The 11,503-nt window shown below is 38.4% G+C and overlaps 1 pseudogene; it reads right to left on the bottom strand.

Moving 5' to 3' along the window:
- The window catches only part of LOC125157040 (glutathione S-transferase P-like), a 62,388-nt pseudogene extending 53,048 nt beyond the window's left edge, over positions 1-9,340 (bottom strand).
- Between the last annotated feature and the right edge of the window lie 2,163 nt (positions 9,341-11,503).

The following is an 11,503-nucleotide window of genomic DNA, read 5'->3' as shown; positions in this document are numbered from 1 at the left end:
CGAGCTTCTCAGAAGCTGCTTCTGTAACGTCTGTCACTTTAAGTTCTAAGTATTTGAACGGCTTTAAGCTCTGGCAAAACAGTACAAAGGAGAGGGGGAAAAGGTATCCTCTCTCAAAGAGAGGTGCTGACCAACATTCAGACCATTCTGACTACAGCTTGTGAGCTATCAAATGCTTGGAGGGATTTAACGTTTAGAACATTCATTCCTCAAGCCCTGGGTTTTCACGCAAGTCCACAGTGAAAGCACCTGTAAAGTAGCTTCTTCTAGAAGACGCCGCTCTCCAAATCTCTGTGGTTTGTAGCATCAATGACTTAGAGGTTATGTTTGGGCCACAAGACTAATATCCATTCTGTATTAGTCTCCGTTTACCCCTCTTCTTCCCTTTTTTTGCTGAATGTACTGAAGTCCCCTCCAAATAAACCTGTTGAGAGTTTTGGAGTTGTACTGTTTGAAAACCAGACTTCAGTTTCTGGAATTAAATGGAAGAAAGGACGTGATCAAATAGAGTCATGTGCCTCACCTACAGACATACATACTTATACACACACACACACACACACACACACACACACACAGGGAAGGCTTTTAGCATTTGTCACATTCTCCCACAAAGTTCTTTAACTTAACAACCAGAATAAAGCAAGCCATGTTAATTCACCTTTCGAGGGAGTGGGACAAAAGCGTATATGCCTTAGCATAGACTCCTGTCTGTTGAATATATTTATAGGATGACAGTTTTCCAAAAGGAATAGAAAAAATGGAAGATGACAAACCACAACTAATCATGTGCAGGATATCATTTATTTATTTATTTATTTATTTGTTTTTAATTTTTTTAATGTTAATTTATTTTTGAGAGAGAGAGAGAGAGAGAGAGAGAGTGAGAGAGAGAGAATGAGCAGGGAAGGGGCAGAGAGAGACGGGGACACAGAATCCGAAGCCGGCTCCAGGCTCTGAGCTGTCAGCACAGAGCCCGACGTGGGGCTCGAACTCGGGAACATTGAGATCATGAGCTGAGCCGAAGTCGGACGCTCAACCGACTGAGCCACCCAGGCGCGCCTAGGATATCATTTAAACTGCAGTCAAATGATCGCTTTCCTCTAATATTGGGGGACACGAGGGCTAGGGCTCCTGAGCTGCAAACTGTTTCAGAAAATCGGTGCCACCAAGTATTAATGAACCCAAGAGGGCTAACAAATTTTAAAATAGAAACGACAGGAAATGGTATTTTTCACCATGCCCCGGACTAATTGTCACTCCACGGGACTTAACACAGGACGTCACTTTTTGTCATGGAAAGTAGACCATGATACTTTGTTGATACAAAGCATTTCCTGAATTTGAATTGTCTTCACGTACTTTTCTCATTTTATCAATGTAACGCTGTGTTGTCGAAGGACTAGGTTAAAAAATGGCTATCCGTTCAAAAGTTCGTAATTATTTTCATCACAATGAGTGTCTGAATGCCAAGCAGAGTTTGTTTTAAATAATAGAGTGAAATGTATCCAAATAAAGAAAAGGCTGACACAGCAGTGCCCAGAAAAACTGAGTATGTTCTGTAGGGACCCTCTGAGCCAGAATCCACAAAGCAAAAACCGCTGCTTCCGATAAAACGTGACTACTCTCCCTGCCCTCAATTTCTCACTCTGATGAGTCCTCCTGGCTCCCTGAACCTCTGCCTCTGTTTTCTCAGTTATGGCTGGTTTCTTCTCCATTTTTGCTATCTATGAAATCTTTCAAGACCCAGGTCCAAGAACACCTTTTCCACGAAGCCCTTCGTGGTCCTGTTCGCTGAATGGAACTTCTTCCTTTCATCTGCTTCTCACCTGATGCTTATCCTCTTTTGTCCTGTGTGAGAAATACATTTAAAAACAGATATACAATAACCCTCTATTGTATCCTACCAAGTAAGCTTCCGTAAGGGAGGGATCCGGGTCTCATGCATCTTTGTGTTTTCTCTGTAATGTTTATCACATAGCCAAGCATATTGTAGATTTTTATTTCTCTTAGGTTTAGTTATTTTGAGAGACAGAGAGAGAGAGAGAGAGCACAAGAGGTGGAGGGGCAGGGAGAAGGAGGGACAGAATCCTAAGCTAGCTCTGTGTCATCCATACAGAGCCTGGTGCGGGGCTTAAACTCACAACTGTGAGATCCTGACCTGAGCTGAGATCAAGAGTCTTAAGCTTAACTGACTGAGCCATGCAGGTGCCCCTAGAGTAGATTAAAAACAATTTTTTTTGATGTTTATTTATTTTGAGGGAGAGAGAGAGACAGCTTGCGAACAGGGGAGGGGCAGAAAGAGAGGGAGACCCAGAGTCCCAAGCAGGCTCCAGGCACCGAGCAGTCAGCACAGAGCCCGACGCGGGGCTCGAACTCACACACCGTGAGATCATGACCTGAGCCGAAGTCAGCCGCTAACCGACTGAGCCACCCAGGCGCCCCTAAATTTTTAATAAGTATTTTCAAGTGAAAGTCTTCACGCGTGTGGGTAATACAACAAATGACAGTGCTTTGGGACAAAAATGGCATATTTTCTGTCTTAGAATTACTGGATCAAATTCTTATCAAAACGTGAGATTCCCAAACTTCTGAAGTTTTGGACATCCAGCTCTGTTGTTTCCCAAATGCAGGACATCAGGTCCTGAAAGGAGTCACTGGCTTAGGGTCGAAAAGCAAGCTGCTGAGGACCCAGGGGTGGAAACCTGAGATGCTGACGTGAACACCGGTGTTCTAACATCAGTCTTCACTGCTTCTCCCGGGAGTCGTTCTTTTCTTGCATGCAAGACTGTGTTCAAGTATATTCCTGTTTTGTTTGTACTGTTACTTTTTATTCAGTTATTTGACAAGGTCACAGTTGATGCAAGAAAAAACTTAGTGGAAAATTCATAGTATCGATAGCCACTGTTACCAAAAGCTGCAGATGGAAATGTCTGTTTCTGGAGAAATTAATCAAAAGGGAATGAGTAATGTCCTGAAAAGAGATTTGTACTCTAACCCGTGGATCAGCGTTTGTCACATTAATGTAGGTGATTGGAAGAAATGTTAAAAGCTACAAGGTCTATTTTTTCTTTAACTATTTCCCACTGGAGATACAATGGAATGATACAGAACCTGAAGTACGATGAACATACGTGAATTGACGGGAACATTTCCTGCTTTGATAATTTTGCATGGGGTGAGTCAAATGTCACATTTGTTGCCTTATGTAGGGGAAGAGTTTTTTTGTTTTCTTTTTAATGTTTGTTTATTTTTGAGACAATGCGAGAGACAGAGTGCAAGCAGCGGAGGGGCAGACAGAGGGAGACTCAGAATCCGAAGCGGGCTCCAGGCTCTGAGTTGTCAGCCCGGAGCCTGACTCGGGGCTCGAACTCACAAACCGTGAGATCATGACCCGAGCCGAAGTTGGTCGCTTAACCGACTGAGCCACTCAGGCGCCCCTGTAGGGGAAGACTTTTAACCTAACATGCAGTTTGGCTGTAATAGGTGGATTGGCCTGGGGTTCTAGAGCCCAGAGATACTTAGACTCACTAATAGCCTAATGGGTCCACAACGGATATGTATCTATTCAGACTGGAACCAATATAAATTGTTGCTAAGTATCTTTTCCAACTCTTATATTTACAGTGTGGCAAATCGTTTACACCACATTACACAGTTGGGGGATAGTAGGAGTCATGAACTGGGTTATCAAGATTGACTTAAAATTTTTTTTCAAGTCTATTTATTCATTTTGGGAGAGACGGAGACAGTGTGAGTGGGGGAGGGGCTGAGAGAAAAAGAGAGAGAGAGAGAGAGAGAGAGATTGAATCCCAAACAGACTTCGCATGGTCTGTGCAGAGCCTGATGCCGGGTTCGAACTCACGAATCATGAGATCATAACCTGAGCTGAAACCAGGCTTAACCAACTGCACCGCCCAGGCATCCTTCAAGGTTGACTTCTTGAGAGTCCTCAACGTGTGACATCCGTATAAGCCCTGCATCCTTTAGGAGAAAGAGATGTATGAACTGTGCTCCTCAGAGGCTTTGCTGATCTTCTGTGATTCCTTTTCATAAACGTAGGGTCTCTTTTTTGTCTCTTTTATAAGGAATCAGCTCATTTGTGTAATTGGCAGTTCTTTAGCTAACTTTCTCCAGGTTTCCTCAATAAGATGGATTCCTTGGGGCGCCTGGGTGGCTCAGTTGGTTCAGCATCCAACTTGAGCTCAGGTCACGATCTCACGGTTTGTGAGTTCGAGCTCTGTGTCGGGCTCTGGGCTGACAGCTCGGAGCCTGGAGCCCGCTTCACATTCTGTGTCTCCCTCTCTCTCTCTGCCCCTTTCCCGCTCACACTCTGTCTCTGTCTCTCTCAAAAATAAATAAACATTTAAAAAATAACCTCCATTCTTCCTTATAGCACAATGCTGAGAATTGGTGGAAATTAAATCCTCTATAAAAATATGACTAGAGCGTAGAGTGACCCAACATCTTCAAAAGCTACAACCATTCTGGAGGAATCATTAGCCCAATGCACAGATTACGTTGTCTTATTCTTTAATATCTGTACTAGAATTCTTGCTGTCTCAAGCAAGACAATAAACAAGGGTTCACATCTTGATAAATGTTCTTAACCATACATACAAACTTCCATTATGATAAGATTATTCGTTGCTCTATGATAGGATTTGAAATACGATTCAGTTGAATTTGGCTCTGTAATGAAAATGCCAACGTGGCAGTTTCTTACTTCATTCCTTTTCTTGCCTTATTCCCCCTGTATTGTTAGTAGGTTTATCTCTGGAGAATTGCTAATTTAGTTGACTCTCTCAGCGTGATAGACTGGTATAGTTTTTCTGAGTCTCTGAAAAGAATATGATCTGGGTGATTAAGAATGGCTTGGGTCTAGGTCCTTCCATAACCCTAACAGCATGGTGACCATGCCTTAAAGTGGCAGTGTTCTTTAGTAAACAAGTTCCACTACAGCTGTTTGTTATTATTATTAATTTAAAACTAAACTAATTATGAATATTATCAACAGACGCATCATTTGCTCTTTATTAGGGTGAATGAAGACAGATGGCTAGAATGTGGGTAACTGGCAACTTGGTAAGTGGGGTGATATGAGTGGCGGGGAAAATAGGTTATGTAAAACTGAGACTGACATGGTATATACAAGACACGGGGAGGAGCCTTGTATAAGCAACATTCCTCTAATTTTTTGTTGTTGTTGTTGTTCAGTATGTGCTTGATTTTGCACAAGACAGGACTCACTGGGGGTAAAGCAAAACCCAGGCACTGATTACTTTCAAAATCTCTCTTGATTTTGGCAATAGATGTTTTTTGCTTGTGGTTCATTAAAACTGCATGGTTTTTTATGGAAATATTTAAACCCGCACAAAAGTATATTTTAAGAGGAAAATACATTAACCCCCATGTACCCAGCATACTGCTTGAGTAATCATCAACGCAGAATACACCTTGCATCTTGTTCTATCTATTACCTCCCATCACATATTATTTTGAAGCAAAATCCAGACATGGTATCTTTACATCCAGAAGTATTTCAGTATGGATCTCTAAAGAAAAAAAAAAAACCTTTTCGTAAACATGAAAAGAAGAAAACTATGACAACGAATGATTTTTAACAATAATTCCTTAATATAATCAAATGTCCAATCCGTGTTCAAAGTCCCAAGTTGTCACCGATGTCCTAAATTTATTTTTGTTTGAGTCCCCCTGTAAATAAGGCTCTTACAATGCAAATGAAAGATACGTCTTTAGACTCCTCTTCAAAAATTATATATTTCATTTTGAAGTAATGGTAGATTCACACGCAGCTGTAAGAAATAATAGAGAGAGATCCTGTGTTTCCTCCATTAGTAGTATCTGGCAAAGCTAGAGTATAATATCCCAACCACAAGAATGACCATAATACAATTCAGTTAGAGAAAGTCTCCTTCACCATAGGATTCCTCTCCTCTTGTACTTTTACAGCCACACCCACTTCTCTCCTGCCCCAACACCTCCTTAAGCCCTGATAACCACTAATGTGTTCTACATCTCTATAGATTTGTCATCTCAACACCGCGATAAAAATGGAATCATACAGGGAGTAAGCTTTTAGGATTGGCTTTTGTGCACACAATATAGTTCTTTGGCGATTGATCCAAGAAGTTGACTGTATCAATAGTGTGCTCATTTTTATTGCTGAGTAGGGTTTCATGGAATGGACATTAGAGAGTCGTTCGTTCATGTGCCCATCGAAAGACATCTGGGTTATTTCCAGGTTTGGGCTATTGCGAGTAAAGCTACTATTGACGTTCATGTATAGATTTTTGCGTGAACATTAGTTTTTATTTTTCTGGGAAAAATGCCCAGGAGTGCATTTGATGGGTCGTATGGTAGTTGCATGGTTTCTTTTTCAAGAAACTGCCAAACTGTTTTCCAGAGAAGCTGTACTATTTTGCATTCTCACCTGTGAGGATTCTCACCTCCTCACAGGCATTTGTCACTATTTTTGTTTTAGCCATTTATTTATTATTTAGCCATAGGTGTGTAGCTATATCTCATGTGGTCTCAATTTGCATTTTCCCAGTGGCTAGCGATATTCATGTTTTTATTATCCGTATAGCTTGTTTGACTAAATGTCTCTTTGTCTTTTTACCTTTTTGGATTGGATTTTTTAAAATATTGAGTTTTGAGAATGTTCCTATATTCTAAAGACTTCTCTTTTGTTGGATATGTGGTTTGCAAATATTTGCTACCAGTCTCTGGTGTGTTTTTTAATCTTCACATCTTTTGATGAGCAAAAATTTTAGGTTTTCGTGAGGTACAGTTTATCAAATTTTCCTTTTTTTCTTTTTTATAGTTTTTATTCATTTGATTTATTTACTTTGAGAGAAAGAGAGAGAGAGCAAGCAGGGGAGGGGAGGGGCTGAGAGAGAGGGAGAGAGAGTCGGATGCTCAACCAACTGAGCCGCGCAGGTGCCCAACAAATTTTCCTTTTTACGTATATTTTGGTATTAAGTCTAAGGACTTCATACACAGTACTCAATCCCAAAGAGTTTCTCCCATTTTGTGTTCTAAAAATTTTATAGCTTCCGTTTTACATTTAAGCCCATGATTAACTTTCAGTTAATGTTTGTATAAGGTGTGAGTGCTAGGTCCAGATTAATATTATTTGTTCTATTTATTATATACGATTTTATTATTTTATTCCAAGGCAGTGCATTTATTTTTGTCGAGCTTTTAATTTTCTAAGGTCATTTTGTGAAAGTATCTTCTTTCATAGCATTTTTATTGAGGTATAATTCACATATTTTAAAATTCACAATAAAAATTACATTATGAAGTTTACAGTGCACAATATAGTGGCTTTTAGTATATTGAAAAAGTTGCTCAAGTATCACCACTATTTAATTCCAAAATAAAAAAATATTTAGTCTTCCCCAGAGAAACCCTGTACCCTCTGGAAAGCACTAATTTATTTTAAATCTCTATTTGTCTATTTCAGAAATTTCCTATATATGGATTCAGACAAATTTGACCTTTTGTGTCTGGCTTCTTGCATTTAGCGTGTTGTCAAGGGTCATCCATATCGTAGAAAGTATAAGTATATTCTATTCCTTTTTATGACCAAATAATATTCCACTGTATGGATATACTACATTTGTATATCCATTCATTGATTGATGGACATTTTGAATTTTTGGTCATTATCAACAATGCTGCTATGAACATTTACGTACAAGTTTTTGTGTGGACATATGTTTTTAATTCTCTTGTGTATATAGCAAGGAGTGATAGTTCTGTGTTTACCTTATCAAGAATCTGCCAAACTGTTTTCCAAATTACCTATACTATTCTACATCCCCACTACTAATGTAGGGTGATTCCAATTTTCCCCTGTTTTTATTTTTTTTTTAATCATAGTCATTCTAGTGTATGTGAAGTGATGTTTCATTATGGTTTTCATTTGTATTTTCCATACACATGTATACATATGTATATACACACACATGTACATACATACATATATACATGTACATATTTATACATATACACATATATACATGTGTATACACGCACATGTATATATGTGTATATGTACATGCACACACATGTATATATGTGTATATGTACATGTATATATGTATATATGTATATACATATATATGTATATACCAAATATACATATATTTGTATATGTATATACCATATTTGGTATATGTATATACCAAATATACATATATTTGTATATGTATATACCATATTTGGTATATGTATATACCAAATATACATATATATGTATATACATATATACATATATACATGTACACATACACATATATACATGTGTATACATGTACATGCACACACATATGTATATACACATACACATATATACATATGTAAATATACATATATACGTGTACATGTATATATGTATATATGTATATGTGTATATATGTATATATGTGTGTATACATATGTATACATGTGTACATGTATACATATATATATGCCTATCTTTATGCCAGAACAATACAGTCTTGCTGTAGCTTTCTAGTAATTTCTGAAATCTGGATGTGAGTGTCCTCTGACATTGTTCTTGTCTTTCAATATTGTTTTGGTTTTTTGGGGTCACTTGCATTTCCATAGGAATTTTACAATTAGCTTGTCAATTTCTGAAACTACAGCAGCCAGAATTTTGATAGAGATTGCACTGCATTTGTAGTTTAACTTGGGTAGTTTTGCTTTATAACAATATTAAATCTTCCAAGCCTTAGACATGGGATATCTTTCCAGTTATTTATAACATGTATAAATTCTTTTGACGATATTTTGTAACTTTTAGTGGACAAGTTCCCACACTTTTGTAAAACTTACTCCTATTTATTGTTTTTGATGCTGTCATTAATAATTTTTTTTTGAATTTCATTTTAGGATTGCTCATTACAAATGTATAGAAATACAATTCATTTTTGCTGACTTTATTGAGATATAATTGGCATATAACATCCTGTAAGTTTAAGATGTACAACCCGTGGATTCGATACCACTTACGTAGTGTGAAATGATGTCCACAGTATTGTTAGTTAACGCCTCCATCCCCCAACATAGTTATCATTTCTTTTTTGTGGCGAGAACATTTAAGAGCTCGTGTCTTAGCAAATTTAAGTATATAGTACAGTATTGTTACCAATAATCACCATGGCGCACTTTAGATTCCGGAACTTATTCATTTTCTAACGGGAAGTTTGCACCCTTTGACCAACACCTCACCATTTCCTACACTCTTACCCATTAGGCTGCTGCTTTTCACTATGATGGTGGGGCTATTTGTTTTCAAGGTTTCCATGGTCCCGGGAAGAGAAGGATGAAACCAGGACAAGTTAAGATCCACAAAGTGTTTTGTTTTTGAATAAACAGTCCCCTGATTATTGCAAGCCTTTGGTTACTATTCAGAGTTCTGGAAAAGTTAATTTGGCACCTTTTGCCAGTGTTTACCTTTTTCTTTTAACGAGGAGACAATTTTTGGAGGCTCATCGTCTGGTGTTCCTGCTGACATCATTCAAAGATTCATACTTTTGGCTATGGATATAGAATTGCTATGTTCTTTTTTTCATTTTCACTCAGTTCATCATATATTTTGATTTCCCTGAGACTTTCTTCTTGACTCATATGTTATTTATTTGTGTGTTGTTTAGTTTCTGAGGGTTTGGAGATTTTTCCCTTTTTTTTTTTTTTTGATATCTACTTTGATTTCATTATGGTTAGACTAGATACTCTGTATGATTTCAATTCTTTTTTTACACAATGTCTAATTTTGAGAGAGAGAGAGAGAGAGAGAGAGAGAGAGAGCACTGGTGGGGGGGGGGCGGGCAGAAAGAGAGACAGAGGATCTGAAGTGAGCTCTGGACTGACAGCAGAGACCCCGAAGCAGGGCTCGAACTCATGAATTGTGAGATCACGACCCGAGCCAAAGTCGGACACTCAACCAATTGAGCCACCCAGGCACCCCAATTTCAATTCTCTTAAATATGTCTGTTTCATGGCCCAGTATATACTCTTTGTATGTGCTCTCTGGGGACTTGAAAATATGTGTTCTGCAGTTATTTGGTCAATTGTGTCATAACTGTCGACTATGTACTGTTGGTTAATGGTATTCTTGAATTCTTTTATATCCTTGCTGATATTTTGGGTTGTTTTATGAATTGTCAAGAGAGGGGCGTTGAAGTCTCCAATTACAATTGTGGATTTTTCTCTTTCTCCTTGCAGATATATCATGTTTTGCTTCACATATTTGTAGCTGTTGTCTGTTGCTTACACAAACTATGTGTTGTTATACCTTCTGAGTATAGATTGACCCTTTTGCCATTATACAGTGTCTCTCTATGTTTCTGGTAATTCTGGAGTCTACTTTATCCAATATTAATATAGCTATGCCTGCATTATATTTATTAATGTTTGTATGGTATGCATTTCTGCATCCCTTTACTTTCAACTTGTCTGGACCATTACGTTTGATGTTTCTTTCGTATGTAGGGCTTGAACTCACAGCCCTGAGGTCAAGACCAGAGCTGAGATCAAGAGTCAGTTGCTTAACTGACTGAGCCACCCAGGCACCCTTAGGAAGGTTATTTTTAAAAAGGCATTCTTCTAACCCCTATATTTTAATTTGTTTAATGTTTATTTATTTTTGAGACAGACACAGTGTGAGTGGGAAAGGGGCAGAGAGAGAGGGAGACACAGAATTTGAAGCAGGCTCCAGGTTCTGAGCTGTCAGCACAGACCCCGAGGCGGGGCTCGAACTCACGGACCGTGAGATCATGACCTGAGCCGAAGTCGGATGCTTAAACGACTGAGCCACCCAGGCGCCCCAAACCCCTGTCTTTTAATTGGCATGTTTAGACCATTTACATTTCGTCTAATTATTGTTACGCTAGAGTTTGAATCTATCATTTTATTTTGCTTCTGTTTGTTTTCTTTTTTTTTTCCATTTCTGTTTTCTTGTTCTTGCATTGCTCTTGTTTATCTGAGCTATTTTTAGAGTTCCCTTTTTGCTGACTTTTATGTTTTTGAGTGTGGATTTTGTGTGTGTGTGTAGATTTGTTTTTACTTATTTGTGTTTTAGTAATCACATTACAGAAACATAATTTACCGCCGACTAATGTTGTCATAATTCTACCAGTTCAAGTATAGTAATCTTATAACCTTTTAAATCCCTTTATTTTCTCTCCTGTTTACAATAAATTGTCTTCAATATTTCCTCTATGCACATTTTGAAGCACGCCGGACTGTGTTATAATATATTCTTCAATCCATGAAACAGAATATATAAGGTACAAGAAGAGACGTAACATGTATTTACTTTTATTTTTGTTTACCATTTCCTTTCCGTTTATTTATTTTTGGGACAGAGAGAGACAGAGCATGAACGGGCGAGGGGCAGAGAGAGAGCGAGACACAGAATCGGAAACAGGCTCCAGGCTCTGAGCCATCAGCCCAGAGCCCGACGCGG

The sequence above is a fragment of the Prionailurus viverrinus genome, chromosome X (genome assembly GCF_022837055.1).
Source record: "Prionailurus viverrinus isolate Anna chromosome X, UM_Priviv_1.0, whole genome shotgun sequence".
In the NCBI taxonomy this organism is placed as follows: Eukaryota; Metazoa; Chordata; class Mammalia; order Carnivora; family Felidae; genus Prionailurus; species Prionailurus viverrinus.
Note: the sequence above shows the minus strand (reverse complement) of the source record. Positions and strands in the feature narration are given on the sequence as shown.